The 17242-nt window shown below is 41.6% G+C and overlaps 1 non-coding gene across 1 annotated transcript; it reads left to right on the forward strand.

Moving 5' to 3' along the window:
- Positions 1–5987: 5987 nt before the first annotated feature.
- On the forward strand, positions 5988–6094 carry LOC120267423. The gene has a single exon (XR_005538458.1). It is a non-coding gene; the product is annotated as a small nucleolar RNA R71 (small nucleolar RNA).
- The last annotated feature ends 11148 nt before the right edge of the window (positions 6095–17242 follow it).

A 17242-nucleotide genomic window follows, 5' to 3' on the forward strand; every position in this document is an offset into this window, starting at 1 on the left:
GCGTGTGGAATTTCCGCGCGGTCGCGTGAACAGTAACTTTGCTATAGTACTGCTACATTAAAATTGCTACAGTACTTTTCACAAAACGTGATCCAAATACTCTTCTCTTGAGGCCACATGTCCGGGCACACGTCCATGTGGTAGGCTATAAAATTTTTCTTCATCGACGTATCTTTGAGAGGTCTTGCAATCTTCACAAAGAGAAGGAACATGAAGATGTGGCTGCCTTTGTGCCCTTCCAACTAGTGATTTGACTTCAATCTTCTTGGAAGTTGGCACACATCTCTACGTTTATGAACTCCTCTCGTATTTTGGTCCTTGAATTGAACAAGAACTCCCAACATTGTGTCTTTATAGCCTATCTTTGTTTTCTTTTTACTCTTCAAGGCATTCACAACCTATATGCATAAAAGAACACCAAATACACAATATGAGACATAAACCACAGTAAAAATGATGCTCAATGCATGTAAAACATATATAAAAATATGTCTACTCAAGCACTTATCAAACTCCCCCACACTTAAGTCTTTGCTTGTCCTCAAGCAAAATTAAACATTATACCTATGGAAAGAAAAGAGAAGTTCTTGGCCTTAGGTTCACCAAATGAGAACAAGAATAAAATTCTACAGTCATGGAGAGAATCAAACACTAGACAAAACAATCAATGCTCTAGCAAACAATCTAATAAAAATTGAATGTGATAAAATCCGAATGCGTGTGTGTGTGTAAAACTCAACTCAAGTCAACACTATGTCCACTACCAAGTTCTTATTAACATGGGACTTATTTATAAACAGAAAGAATAGGTAGTAGCTTCACACAACCTCTAAGGTAGCCCTTTTCCCAAGATGTCTCCCGAGTGGCTTTCACACTTTCGAGGTGGTAGCTCTTTCTACCGAGGATGGTAGCTTTCACACATCCCATGAGATAGCTCTTTCTCTCATTAGGGCATAACAAGTATCCGACTTATGAGAGTAGCTACGTACATCATGGGTGGTAGCTCTTTCCATACCCTATGTACAAACAACAAACAATTTCCATTTCTCTTTTTTTTTCTTTTTTTTTTATTTATAGAAACTAGCACACTAAAGTCCCAAACATAATGAACTAGAGTCTTCATAGGTCTAATGAGCGAGAAAAGTGCAGAAAGAGCAATCGGACAAAAATATACAATAAAATTGGATGAAAACTAGAGCATGATAAAATCCATGTTTATAACCTCCAAAAACTAAGAATTAAACTCTTAACCCTAAGGTGAACCTTCCTTGGCAACAAGAGCATGCTCATGAAAACACAAGTAAAAGTCATGTATAAGGTGAACCCTCCCCACACTTAAGATGTACATTGTCCTCAGTATGCGCATGCAAGCACAATAAAAAAATAATAACAATGGAAGCATAATGTGTGTGGGAATGCAATTAAAACAATACTCTCCTGAACTCCTCATTAATCGTTTGGTGAAGTCTAACTCATGGGCTTGTTGTATGGGTTGTGAAGCTCACTACGACCATGTGACAACATCACATGATCATGTTCTATGACTAAAACACCATCCACCTCACTCTCAAGGACATCCGCACTGGAATATAAGGGGGTTCGGTGAATCTCAACAAAATGTAAAAAGAAAATACTGAGTTCGACAAATAACATAATAGAGCATATACTAGCATAAAAGAAAGACAAGAAGATAACTCTCAGAAGGTGAAGCCTTTCTGAGTACAAAAGTCTAAATACTACTAACAAAGCAACTAAAAACAAGAAACTAAAAAGAAATCGGGGCCTCATGAGTGTGACACCTCAAGCATCGATGAGCCGGAGCTGGTGTGGCATGAAGGCGGAGGAGACCTCCCTCGTCAAGAGTCTGCCGAAGTCACGATCAAGGCAGCCTCGAATCCGTGCCTGGTTCTCAAGAATGGTAGCACTGGCCTCAAGTCGAGGCAGACTGCCGTGAACCTCGAGGGAGATGACTCAAGATCAGCCGATGATCTTGCCGCTGTTTCCCTCGTTGACTATGGGGTCTCGCTGGGGTGGTGCCTCTATAGCCTCAACAGCTCCTTTATCGTCCCCGGATGGCGACTCTACTGAGTACATATCCGCACGAGGCATCACGTCGCACAATGCCCATCAAACGGAGAGTGGCCAAACCTAATGGTGCCGGAGTACTGACTCTCTCCTCGCCTCTGACCGAGCGGATAAGACCCATCTTGAACATAAGACGAGTGATGTAGGTTCACTCGCAAACAATGCTCCCAATCGCAAGTACTCACTCCGATGGCGAAGTAGTCGGCAACCACATATCCTAAGTGGAGAGGGGCTCCATGGATCATGGAGTAGAGGCACGGTCAATGCATCCTGTCACAAGTGAACCCGAGTACCATCCCCACGGGCTGTCATGGACACGCTAAGAACAAGACATGGATGTACCGTGCAGCCCGGTCGAGTGCAATGAGGCCTTAGGCCGACCTCACGGAATCTGACCGCGACCATCCACATAGATCATGGAAGACCTGGCCCCGAGTGAGATTAGAAGGATAATCGTGAGGAGCTCGGGTGTACTCATAGTATCAGCATAGGTCCGATCGATATAAGCCGAGATATATCGAGAAACTGGTCAACAAAGACATCCTATCGCGGCTGACCAAAACGCGAAAAATGAATGGCATTGGGAGCGTCAAAAGCGATATCAAGCGAGTCGCGGTCAAAAAGAAAATGAGGCAAGAACTTCCGAGGTAATATCTCGCTTTCGACGGGCTCTCGAATGGAGAATAAAGTAGTCCCAACCTCCAACACTATAAGTTTGTCTGATCTCCTCAAGAAGGCCAATGTCCTCTAGTGCATCGGTCGATAAAAACACGATTCATCCAATCTTGGTCTTTGAGCGGCTCAAGCACTGGCGATGAGCAGGGGTTAGGAGATTACGATAGCGGTGATGGGGTGCCGCTCCCTATCATGGCGAGAACGTTTGGGCTGACCTCTTGGTCAGTGGTGCCATATCTGCGAAAAACACTTAAAAACATCCGATTCGGCATGAATACGATGGCCCAGGCACCACTGCGAAGAACACGAGTAGGAAAAACAAGGCCAAATGGCCTTTTTCCGTACCACGCCGTGTGTGGGAAGCCAGCACCGCGTGGCGTGTGCTGTCAGCCGGTGGCCGTAGCCGCCCGCTAGGGAGCCTGACATGCGTGTCGCTGGGTGCGCTCTCGGCAGGGGCTCCATCGCCCGTGGCCCATCCACGCGGCCGCGTGGCCTTGCATATGTCTGCGGCGTTCAGCCCTGCGGTCACATGGGCAAGCCGCGTGACCGCATGGGCGCCGGACTCCGTAGTTTTCGCCGGAGTTGGGCTCCTATGCTTCACAAAAATCATTCTCATACATTGAACAAGTGTCTAGCATGATTCCCTATGAGAACTATCATCAAAATACCAAGAAAACTCCATGAAAATGACCTTGAAAAACATGGAAAAGGGAAAAGAGAGTGAAGGCTTACCGGAGCTAATCGGAGAAGAAAACTTGGTGTAAGCTCGACAAATTACATAATCCTCCAAAGAGTTGAAAACAATTGGTTTTAGAGATTAAAAATTGAGTTTTCTAGGGTGGAAGGTGGAAAGATGAAAGGGTTCTTTTGAAAATAGAAGATGATGAATAGTGCCCTTCATATTTTTATAGGCACATGGGGGTGTGGATTTTCCACACCCCTGCGTCAGTCTTGTGCACACCCACCGTGAAAATTACGCATGCTGACCATGTGGAGCTACAAAATTCTACGACAGTCCATAGAGTGCCCGAAACTCCAAATTAATACCAATTTTTCAACATTAAACATCAAATTCACCCTAAACCATGTTATTCACATAAACAACAATTCAAATCACGAAAAATTCCACTTAAAAACACTATGTCAACTAAAATTAATCAAGATACACACTACATGAATTTAGTTCATGAGAATTTAAATTTTTGAGTTTAAAAACTAATTAAAAAGCTTGGGTTTGCCTCCCAAGAAGCGCTTGTTTAACGTCACTTAGCTTGAGCGTACTGTTTTACCTCATGGTGGCGCATAAAAATGAAAAACCCTTTTCCTAGCAATCTCCACACATGATGGACAGACTTTCTTTCATACTCAGGAGAAATTGACTATGTTACCGAATGAGGGAGTGTCGCGCTCTTCCTTTGTGTGCTTGTCCCCAAGTGTGGTGGAATACTTTCGGTGGCGACGTCTCGACCTCTTGACTCGGTGAAAAATCTGTTTCAAAAATCCTCCTTGAGGTTGTTCATTAAGGACTTGTTTTTCACAATTGGTTGTGTCCTCCTCATCAATGTCCGGCCACAACTCATATGGATGCTGGATTGAGAAATTCCTACTGTGTACTCATCGTAAATCTCATCATTGACATCAAAAATAACAAGTATCATCAAAGTCAGAGAGAGTGCTTCATTGCTTCGACGAGACGGTATGTGATCTTTTCTCCAATGCGTAATGTCATCTCTCGCACTCCATCCATGTCAATACGAGAGCTTTGGAGGTTCTCAAAAAGGGTCTTCCTAGAATTAATGGAACCTCCGCATCTACGCCGACATCTAACACAACAAAAATCGCAGGATATACTTTGTCAACCTTTACCAAAACATCTTCAATTATACCTCGAGGATGACAAACGGAGCGATCGGCCAGCTGTAAAGTCATGCGGGTTGGCCGTGGCTCTCCTAACCCCAATTTCGGAAACAAAGTGTACAACATGACATTAATATTAGCTCCCGAATCGGCTAAAGCTTTTTCTTCCCCCAAACCTCCGATTGCACAAGGTATGATAAAGCATCCCGGATCTTTCATTTTGTTTGGCAGATTTTTCTGAAGCATTGCGAACAATTCCCTCTACCACCACAGCCACACTTTCCTCTATCTTCCTCTTGTTGGTCAAGAGGTCCTTCAAGAACTTTGCATAACGAGGCATTTAAGATAATGCCTCTACAAAGGGAATGTTAATGTAACGTGCTTTGAATAGATCCGGAAATTTCCTGCTTTTCGCATCGGCTTGGTCTTTCTTCAAACGCTCCGGATAAAGGGATCCTTGAGTATATGAAGGGAGTGACGCAGCTGGTCGCTTCTCGTTATCTCTGCAGATTATCATTTGGCGGTTCCGGGAAATTCAGCAATCTTCCCAGATGGGGGTTTTAGCTTGAAGAATTTCAGAATTTTTTTCTCAACAGGAGCTCTTCTTTGAGTTCTCGACCACTTCTCAAAGTGATCGCCTTCACTTGCTCCCTTGGGTTAGTCTCATGTTACTTGGTAGGCTCCCCTAAAGGTCTCTCCTGCAATGACTTTGCTATTTGTCCAACTTGATTCTCCAAATTATGTAAAGAAGTGGTATGATTGTGGAGTGTTGCTTCTATGTTTTGGAACCTTGTGTCGGTTGATTGAATAAACTTTGATAAAACCCTTTCTAATTCTGAAACTCTCTCGGAATCAAGGTGTTTGCTTGAAATCTGGGTGGGGCAAAGTGGTCTTTTGCTGCCCTTGATTGCCCCACGAGAGATTTGGGTGGTTTCTCCACCCTTGGTTGTAAGTGTTGCTATATGGATTACCTTGTCCTCTTACCGAATTTCCCACAAAATCTACTTGTTCACTTGGGGCTGAAGTTGTAATCGAGATAGGGCAATCCGACGGCATATGTGAGCCCCCATGACCCATCACAACTTGTGATTGCGGCTACCCTTGATGAAGTCAAAGTGTCCAATTTCTTGGTCGATGCTTCTACTTGAGCTGCCAAGGATGTAACAGCGTCGATCTCATGGAGTCCGACCACTTTTTCTTGTCTCTTACATTCCATTGGTAGCTATTCAAACCCATTTCTTCAATTAACTGCTCGGGCTTCTTCGGGAGTCCTTGCTTTCCCAATGTTCCTCTGCACGGCGGCATCAAGAAGTTGTTTGCTACTCGAAGTTCAACCCATTGTAAAATGATTGAATAACCATCCACTGGGGAACCCATGTTGTGGACACTTCCGTAAGAGGTCCTTGAATCATTCCCAAGTCTCAAATAAAGATTCAAGCTCCATTTGAACAAATGATGATATCTCATTGCGAAGTTTTGCCGATTTCCCCGGAGGAAAATACCTTGCAAGGAAAGCCTCGGCCATTTTGTTCCATGTTGTAATCGAGGCTCTTGGCAATGAATGAAGCCATTGTTTGGCTCTCCCCTTTAATGAGAATGGAAAAGCCCTCAAATGGATTGCATCATCTGAGACTCCATTGATCTTCAACATATCGCAAACTTCAAGGAAATTTTCCATATGATTGTTTGGGTCTTCATCCGATAACCCATTAAATTGTGCGGACTGTTGAACCATTTGAATGAAACCCGGCTTTAACTCAAAATTTTGGGCTGCCACCGGTGGCCTAACAATGCTCGATTGTGTCCCACGAATTGTAGGCCTAGCAAAATCTGAGAGTGTTCTTGGTTGCCCACCTTGTTCTGCCATATTCTCAGATTCTTCAACCTCTATTTCAGCTGGAAAATTCTATTCCTGCACACGTTCCTTGCCCCTTCTACAAATTCTTCGCTCAATTTCAGGATCCTCTTCAACCAATGTCGAAGGGTTCCCTCGGGTCATAACCTGTAGCTGAAATCAATGCAAAGAAACATTAAGAACGGCGGAAGAGATAAGTGAAGTGGAAATAGAAAATGAAAATGTGAAATACTAAAGTAACCAAGTCCTAGCGTTCCTAATATCCCGTTCCCCGGCAACGGCGCCAAAAACTTGACACGTCCGAATATGCGCGTATGTACCGCAAGTGCACGAGTGTCGAAGTAATAATTACCCCGGTGAGTGGGTAGTCGAATCCACAGCGAATGGAAGTATTAGTATTAACCAATTCTTAGTTATCTAGTCGAAATCAATGGATATGATGAAATGAACTAATTGCAAGAGAATTAATAAGCAAGCAAGCGAGCAAGAAAACGAGTAAAGGAGATCTCAATCAATAAAGATGAGGTATCCGGGCAATGCTCCCCCTAGGATCTAACATGAAGCTCACGATTCACTAAATGCTTCTAAACCCGAGTCTAATGAGTCGAGGTAATCCAAGAACAACGGGGTTCTTGCCTCCAAGCCACCGGTACTAGTCCCCTACAAGGTCCCGGCGGAGAAATCACTCAATCTCAACACCTCACACCCCATATGACCCGCTATACGCTCTAGGGACACCTAAGAGTGAAACCGATTCCTAAGGATAGATCCAACCCCTAATTCCCGTGAAGGATCTCTAACCCCCTACAAGGTCCCAGCGGAGAAATCTCTCAATCTCACGCCTCACACCAAATATGGTTGCATAGAGTTTAGGGAATACGGAGATAGGAAACACTCAATCGGAACGGAGAGGGGACACTCCACTATCTCATGACTCACCCTCTCAACCCTCTTTAACCTTGACGTTCTAACTCTAATGGAGACCTCTCTCACATCAAAGTAACAAATCATGCAAATCCAATCAACCTCAAGGATTAATTAAACAAGCAAGCAATGGGAATACAAAGTTAAAACTCAAATCAACTCGAATTAATAGAAACATAAAGCAAATCATTACAAAAACATAAATCCTAGGGTTCACATGCCCAAATACCTACTAAGGTTTAGCCCTCCATGGAGCAAGTTACAAAACAATGATTATTACAATGAAAAGCAATGAAAGCCATGAAGTAAAACCCCGTTAAATTCGTGATGATGGCCTTGATGGGTCGCCCAACGTCTTGAAGAATCCTTCTCCGAAGCTAGGTCGCCGAAGGCTCCCTCTTTGCTATGACGGAGAGAAGATCAATCAAAGTTGGTGATGGACACCCACCAATATCGCCAAAGACCTCCTCCAAAACCCTAGCCGCCTTGCCTTCAAAGTGCTCGCGAAAACCCTCGCCAAAAGTCTCCCAAAATAGGGCAAACGGCCTATTTAAAGCCCAAAATCGCGCATGTCACGTGCCCTCACACGCCCGTGTGGATTTTCCACGCGGCCGCATGGGCTACAGAAATTTCCACGCGGGCGCGTGGAATTTCCGCGCGGTCGCGTGAACAGTAACTGTGCTACAGTACCACTTCATTAAAATTACTACAGTAAAAGTTGCTGCAGTACTTTTCACAAAACGTGATCCAAATACTCTTCTCTTGAGGCCACATGTCCGGGCACACGTCCATGTGGTAGGCTATAAAACTTTTCTTCATCGACATATCTTTGAGAGGTCTTGCAATCTTCACAAAGAGAAGGAATATGAAGATGTGACTGCCTTTGTGCCCTTCCAACTAGTGATTTGACTTCAATCTTCTTGGAAGTTGGCACACATCTCTACGTTTATGAACTCCTCTCGTATTTTGGTCCTTGAATTGAACAAGAACTCCCAACATTGTGTCTTTAGAGCCTATCTTTGTTTCCTTTTTACTCTTCAAGGCATTCACAACCTATATGCATAAAAGAACACCAAATACACAATATGAGACATAAACCACAGTAAAAATGATGTTCAATGCATGTAAAACATGTATAAAAATATGTCTACTCAAGCACTTATCAGCAATCCACACAGCAAGTTTTACCTGAGCAATTATGCAGATCAAACACATCAAGTTATGCAACACAATATTTAACACAAGAAACCAACAGATCTCCGTAAACAATTAAAAGCAAGTATTCAAAGTATACAAAGCATCATCGTTCAACATCCCGGGGCACCATGGACGGTTAGCTCCTTATGGATGGGTACAAAATGGAAGAAATAGATAAAGATCTAAGGGAAGAAGGCATGACTCCCTCCTTCTCAAGATATTCTTCCTATTTGAGCTTCCTTAATGCTAACCCCACTTCCTTGTGCCTCCAACTCGTCCTTGATCCCCTTAGATGGTGTGGTGAAGTTTGATCTTTTCCCTCATCCATGTCCTCTCGGTGGAGAAGAAAATCAGTGAACAAAGATGAGGTTGAAACCTTACAAATCTGGAGTGAAAAGGCTGATTTCGGGCTCGACACTATCTAACCACGGTCGTGCTTGGACCGTGCTTCTCATTGAGATTTCTGTGTAAATTGGCTAAGTGTTTGCCTAGGAATATCGGGGGAGAACCAAGTCGTGCTCTACCCGTGCCTCACCTGTGCACAACCGTGCTAGGAGTATCTCAAGCGTGCTTCCCTTATTATGTAGAAACCTTCTCTAGACTAAGAAAATCAGGGAAGGAGCACGGTCGTGCTAAGACCGTGCTCGGCCTGAAAGCACAACCTTGCTTGAGTTATCACTAGGTCCTCTTCAGGCTAAAATAATTAGGGGGACATAGCACTATCGTGCTCTACCCGTGTTTAACTTGAACACTTAGCAAAATCCTCATTCTTTCCTTGTTTAATCCCTGATTTCACTCCAAATTACCTCTAGCCCCTGAATCCTGCACAAAGAATAAATATACCCAGAATAGCACCAAATATACACCAAAGTAGGCTAAAGGAAAAATAAAAGAATGAAATTAGGGTAGACAAATATGATATAAAATGTACTCATCAATAACACAGGGGTCATATTCCTTGGGGGCAAAGAGCTATAATTACTTCCTCTTTACTCATTGTTTAGCCTACAAATTCGTGTGCAAGTGTCCTAAATCACTAAAAAGGTGAAAAATAACTAAAGTAAAATGTCTACACGCCTAGGTGAATGAGTGGGAAACCTAGAGAAAAGAATGGTCATGGATACGGATCCCATCGGGGCTACAAATGCTAGAAGAATGCTAAAGTAGGTAATTCCAAATCCCTCGATGATTACCCCTAATCCCATATGAGTATTGGTCTAGAATTCCTTCCGACCAAATCCTCTGATGATTGCATTAAGGTAAGGGAAATCTCTAATTAGGGTCAAATACATATCTAAGTTCATCCCTAATGGTTGGAGAGGTACAAAATACTCGAATCTCTTGGTGTATCCATACATGGGTCCCTTTCTAACTAAGTTAGTCTAATACAAGGGCTCATCGCTCATCCAAGTACAACCTAAGAATTGAACCATAGAGTTCTCATGCAATCCAATACATCAAAGAGCATAAAACTAGAACCACAAACTAAGCCAATTACATTAAGGTAAACAAAACATTCAAACAAACAAGTTCACCATAAGGTTCATTGACATTTGGTGACCTTGGGGTTTAGCCGTCCATACAAGCTAATAAGAGGTTCAATATAATGAGAATAACTAAAAGAAGCATAATAAGGACTCCCTCGAAAGTTAGAAGCTGAATGACAAGTTAGATCATATGGAAAGCTTCCCCAAAAGCCGCATTGAGGGTGACCTCCTTCGTTGTCTCCAAGCCTCTACAAGTGGGATCAAGGGTAGATCTTACTAGAGTGTGATTTTCCCGTCAATTTCCTCCTCAAAAATTTCCTCAAATGTAGTTCTTCACCTCAGATCAAAGTTGGGGGAGTGGAGAGCTCAAGAAAGGGGAAACATGATGACTCAATCCTAGAAACCTTTTTAAAATTCCTCTCGAGATAGCTTCACTGCCTGGCTTGCGAGCGCAATGATGGCCACAAGCCCCTTAGGGTTTCTAGCAGAATTTCAGTAAAGTGTTACATCACCTGCTATAATAACTCTACTACAGTAATAGGTATGCAAATTATCTAGCTGTCTTACGGGCATTCTCATGGCCGCAAGGTTGCCCTCAAGGAAAACTTGAAACTTTGTTGTTTCTTCAATCCTTCATGCTATAGTACTTGCTACATTATTGCTATAGTGCTTGGGTGCTAAAATGTCTATTTCGTTGCCTATTTCTTCTTCAATTACATCATTGAGCTTACCTAGGCTTTTTTAAGGCCTGTAGCACAAAAGGAACCAATTAAACCACAAAAGGGCAACGATTCATCAAAGTACACATGAATAGTGCAAAACAAATACATATAAAATACACACATTTAGGTGTTTATCAAACATCCCCACACCTATGCGTTTGCTTGTCCTCAAGCAAACAAACATGAAGAACAGGGGTAAGAAGATAAATGGCTATATGTATGACCTCAAGCTCAAAAGTAAAGAACTCCACAGGCACAAATAAAAAGAAATCAAGAAAGCGAGTTCTTCTATAAGAAACAACATAATAATAATCTTGTTTTTATCTAAAGTGCTCTTTGTGAGTGTGTGCAAACCTCCTACCCCATCCTCCTCACCCTGGATTAGCCGAGGATGCCCATTCACCCCACACACAATGAGCTAGCATTAGAAATGCTAAAGACACCCTCAATAATCAATCAAGAGTCCTTCAGTCCTTAAGTAAAGCTACAGTCTTTGTGTGAATGAAAAACATGTTCCAGGAGGTCAATAGGTTTTTTACTTCTCGTTTATTTTTATTTTTATTTTATTTTTTATTCTTTTTTTTCAAGTCCAACTAACATAGATTACACAAAATATTTCTAGAGGATGAACATGCTGATTAGGCACAAGAGCCACCTAACTTACATGATTACATGTCTACATAGACGCATTCATGCTTTACCAATAGAGGAATACTGTCATAGACTCCTTTTTCTTCTCTTTTTATTATATATATATATATATATATGTACCCTATCTCATGTCTCCTAGTTTAATACCTACTACACTTCACTTAGGCTATAGAAAAACAATAAAGGAACCAAAAGCTCTAAAAAGAATATTGAAAGTAGAATTTAACATTCTAACACCAATATCAAAGTGATGGGTTAGCTAGAATGTACAAGGTGGAAGTTTTCATAATAGAGTGTGAGGATGCACTAGAGATAAAACAGGACTTCCATTCAAGCACAAATAAGAAATACAACTCACATCTATCATTCTTTCAAGCTAGGAAGTTTTTACTAGGTATCATAGCTATCATAGGTAAAACCAGCATGCATAAGTATGAAATACCCCATCCCCACACCTAGAGTCATACATTGCCCTCAATGTACATAAAGCAACAGTAAATGGTGAAAAATATGAGATGGTGTACAAAAACTTCCCCATTTTTTGGTGAGAATTATACAATACATACATGAATACGGGGTGAGTTCAATCCTTGAGGGATGGTGAGAGTGCATGATAAGTTCTTGTATATTAGTAATATGAAGTATTCTTTTCTTGCAATGAGAATTATTTTTCTCAGATTTTATCGCTCATATATGTGTATTTGTGTTACTTTTGTGCATGTAGGGTTGTGGAGACAAGTGTGGAAGAAAGAAGACAAAGTAGATTGTGAATACACTTTGCTGAAGAAATCTTGGAGTGAACAAATGTGAAGGCACAAGTTGTGCTCAAAGACATATGAGTGTGTGCCAATCTCCGTTATGCTCGAATGAACATGTAAATTGGAGGGGCACAAAGGCAGTCACACTTATGTGTTCGGACTTGTGCAATGCTAACAAGATTGTCGTCAAATGTGATTTTATTGAAGATGCAACGCGATCTACAGCATGGATGTGTGCCCATTCATGTGGCCACCATGAAAAGTGTGAATTTAGGAGTATTTTGGGGAGTATTATAGCAGGTTACTATAGTAAATTATTGTAGTAGTACTGTTCACAGGCCACTGAAAAATCAATTTCTGCAAAGTCACACAGGCTTGTGGAAATTCCACACGCTGGTGTGGATGCCCGATTCCAGCCTATTTAAAGCTGCGACTTCTGCCCGTTTTGGAAATCTTTTGGCCCTATGTTTTTCTCATCTTTTCTCTTTGGAGGCGCTCGCAACTAGGGTTTGGAGAAGCTTTGGCAAGGTTTTCCAGAGGGGTTTTATGGTCTTCAACACCATGTTCCTTTGGAAGATAGTTATTGGGGGAGCTTTGATTGGCATCAATTTGGCGAGGTTTTCCCTAGGCTTGATGAGGGAACCTTTGGAGAAGACGCAACCACTCCACAAGACCATTGACACGAATACCAAGATCATTTTACTTATGGATTGCATGTTTTTACTTTCAATTTCATTATTGATTGTATCTTGCTCCATGGAAAGCTAAACCCTAGGATGATGTTGTTTCATTGACCTTTCTATTATGTTCCTTTAATTGATGTCTTTATTTGAGTTCTAATTTTGAATGTTTGTTCAATGAGTTTTCATTTAGAGTGACACTAGGGTTGAGAACTTACATTGATAATCCTTGTGAGTGAGTGACACACCATGAGGGTTAGACAAAGCAAGATTGGAGAGGGTCAAGAGGGTAAGTCAAGAGGTAGCGAAATGTCCCCTTTCCCCTCCGGTGTGATTTATCCTACAACCACGTTCTAAGAGTTCTTTGTGGTCATAATAGAGTGAAGTACTAAGAGACAAACTCCGCTGGGGCTTAGTTGCGTAAGCAATAGAGAGAAGCGTTGAAGTAATCCTTAATATTTGGGGTTTCATTGTGACTAGGAGTCTCTCGCCTGGACCAAAGGGTTAGATCTATGTTAGGGAATAGGGTTTATCACTTGGAGTCCCTAGAGTTTTAACCAACTTTGCACAATGTGAGGTGTTGAGATTGAGCGATTTCTCTGCTGGGGCATAGTGTAGGGTTAGTCATAGTTGACCTTAGGTTTGGGACGGTGTATTTTAGGATTTTCACGACTCATTAAGCATCAGTTAGGAGACATAATAGTTGGTTTTGCACTTGAACCAATAGTCCTAGGGCGAGCAATGTCCGGGTGCCCCACTTTCTATATATTTCCTTTCCTCTCATTTTTTATCGCGTCTCTCTTTCTTGTTCTTTTTATTTCTTTTCATATTGATATTGTTCACACTACTATTGATCCATCTTCACTTTAGTTAAATAGAAATCCTTCTGTTTTTTATAACTATTCCCTATGGATATGACTACCCACTCACCAGAGTATTATTACTTCGACAAACCAGTGCACATGCGGTACATACGCAATAGGAATTTTGTCAGTGAACCTCTTTTCCTAATAATCCTACAAAGAAAGATCAAGAAGTTGATCACAACTCAAAACTCATAAATGGATAGAATCATGATAACAAAAAAACAAAATGAACAGAGTTAAGTAGGGATTGAACCCTTGCTAACTACAAAATACAAGAAAACAAGTACACCACAAAATACAATAAAGTACTAAAATAACAACAAAAATGACAAGAAACTCATGCGTGTCAAACAACAATCAACGTGGGTGTTGTGCATCCTGAGGATTAGGTGGTGCCATGGATGTGGTGATGGCGGATGTCTGCTGACAGATGAGGAAGACCCCTATATGAGTGATAGGACCTCTGACATGTTCCTGGACATCTGGCGTAAAACTACATCTCATCAAGTAATTACTCAACTGGAGTAGGAATATGCTCAGATGCTAACTTTGTTTCATGTGAAGGTGATAAGTGCTTGTGTGTTAAGAATGCGAAGTATTATTTCCTTACGATGAGCATGACTTTTATCATGTTTAAGCACTAATACATGTGTATTTGTGTTCTTTTGTGCATGTAGTGTTGTAAAGCTGAGTATTAAGAAAAGAAGCCAAAAGTAGATCATGAATGCACTATTTGGTGGAATCTTGGAAGGAACAAACGCGAAGACACAAGTGGGGCTCTAAGATACGTGAATGTGTGCCAACCTCCATGTATTTAAGCCATTACAATGAGTTGGAGGGGCACGAAGGCAGTCACATTTGTGTATCCCAACTTGTGCAATTATAGCAAATCTTCACCAATAAACCCATTAATTGAAGAAGCGACGTGATCTGCAACATAAACGTGTTCCCGTTTATATTGCCTTAATGAAAAGTGGATTCGGGAGTATTTTTGGCGGGGGTTATTGTAGCAGGACATTGTAGCAAATCACTGTAGCCATTTACTGTGGTAGTCACTATTTATAGCCTGTCGAAAATCAGAATTCCAGAGAATCCACACAGGCGTGTGAAAATTCCACAGAGGTGTGTGGAACATCCATAGGCCCATGTGGATGCTCGATTCCAACCTATTTAAAACCCTTTTTTCAGCCCGATTTTAGGATCCTTTTTCCTATCTTTTCTTTAAATTTTGAGAGGCTGACAGCTAGGGTTTAGAGAGGCTTTAGGAAGGCTTTTGGAGTGGTTCTACGGCTTCAACACCATGTTTTCTCTTAGAAGATAGTTATTTGGGGAGCTTTCGTCTGCACCGATCCGGCAAGGTGTGCCCTAGGCTTGACAAGGGGACCTTTGGAGAGGACGAGGCCACTCCACAAGACCATCGACATGAATACCGAGGGGTTTTACTATAGATTGCATGTTTTTACTTTTAATTTCATTATTGATTGTATCTTCCTCCATGGAGAGCTAAAACCCCTAGTGAGTACTAGGATTTGTGAACCCTAGGATGTATTTGTTTGATTAACCTTTTGTTATGCTTTCCTTAATTGATGTCTTTAATTGAGTTCCAATCTTGAATGCTTGTTGAATGATTTCTCCCTTAGAGTGACACTAGGGTTGAGAGTCTATATTGGTAATCTTTGTGAGTGAGTGACACACAGTGAGGGTTAGACAAAACAAGATTGGTGAGGGTTAAGAGGGTGAGTCGAGAGGTAGCGGAGCGTCCCCTTTCCCATCCGGTATAATTTACCCTACCTCCATGTTGCAATAGTTCTTTGCGGCTACAATTGAGTGAAGGGTTAAGGGATGAACTCCGCTGGGGCTTAGTTGCGCGAGCAACAGAGTGAAGCAGTGAATTAACTTTAGCACCAGGTGCTTAATTGTGACTAGGGATCTTTCGGCTGGACCAAAGGGTTAGATCTACATATAGGAATAAGGTTTATCACTTGGAATCCCTAGAGCTTCTTGTAACTTTACATAGTGTGAGGTGTTGAGACTGGTTGATTTCTCCACCGGGACATAGTGTAGAGTTAGTCACGGTTGACCTTAGGCTTGGGACCGTGTATTTAAGGATGTCCACAACTTATTAAGCATTAGTTAGGAAGCATAATAGTTGGTTATGCACTTGAAACAATAATCCTAGAAGAAACACTATCTATTTACCCCACTTTTATTGATTACCTTTCCTCTCTCTTATTTGTGCCTCTCTTTCTTATTTTCTTTAGTTTGTTTACATCGATCTTTATCCATACAATCATTGTTTCATTTCCACTTATTTAAGTAGCAATCTTGGTGTTTCTATTCCTTATTCCCTGTGGATATGATACCCCACTCACTTGGGATTTATTATATCGACAAACCCGTGCACTTGCGGGTCACGTGCAAGGGGAGTTGTCAGAAGGCCCAGTAACACACCAATTTGCGTGCGTGTACCACAAGAGCACTGGTGTTGAAGTAATAAAATACTCGGTGAGTCAGGTAGTTAAATCCACAGGGAACATAAGTATTAGTAATAACCACTTCTCAGTTATCTAGTTTAAATCAAGATTTTGATGGAATAAACTGAATTGCAAGAATATGAATAATGTAAGCAAGAAAAGAGAAAGTAAAAAATAAGGGAAGTCTCAATCAATAAAAATGAGCTGCCCGGCAATGCTCCCCTAGGATCTAACATGAAGGGCAAGATTTACTAAATGCTTCTAAACCAAGTTAGATGAGTTAAGGTAATCCAAGAACAATTGGTCCCTACCTCTAGGCCACTAATACTAGTCTCCCACGAGGTCCCGCTGAAAAAATAGCTCAATTTCAACACCTCAACAGCATATGACCGTAATAAACTCTAGGGATACCTAAGAGTACAACCAATTCCTAAAGATTGATCTAACCCTACTTCTAGGTGAAAGATCCCTAAGCCCTTACTAGGTCCCTGTGGAGAAATCTCTCAATCTCACGCCTCACACGAAATATGGTTGTATAAAGCCTAGGAAATATGAAAATAAGAAGCACTCATTAGAGGGGAAAGGGAACACTCCACTATCTCATGACTCACCCTCTCAACCCTCTTTAATCTTAGAGTTCTAACCCTAATGGAGGCCTCTCTCTCTCTCTCTCTCTCTCTCTCACCAAGGCAACAAATCATGTAATACAAATCAATCACAAGGATCAATACAACATGAAAACAATGAGAAAATAAGATTAAAACTCAAATAAACTCATATTTAATGGAAAACATAAAGTAAATTAATACAAAGATATGATCCTAGGGTTCACATGCCCAAATACCTACTAGGGTTTAGCCCTCCATGGGGAAAGTTATAAACAAAGAATAATGAAATGAAAAGAAATGTAAAACATGGAATAAAAGCCCCTTGAATTCGTGATGATGGCCTTGATGGGCCGCTCAACGTCTTACAATATCCCTCTCCAAAGCTAGGTTGCCGACGGCTCCC

The sequence above is a fragment of the Dioscorea cayenensis genome, chromosome 1 (genome assembly GCF_009730915.1).
Source record: "Dioscorea cayenensis subsp. rotundata cultivar TDr96_F1 chromosome 1, TDr96_F1_v2_PseudoChromosome.rev07_lg8_w22 25.fasta, whole genome shotgun sequence".
In the NCBI taxonomy this organism is placed as follows: Eukaryota; Viridiplantae; Streptophyta; class Magnoliopsida; order Dioscoreales; family Dioscoreaceae; genus Dioscorea; species Dioscorea cayenensis.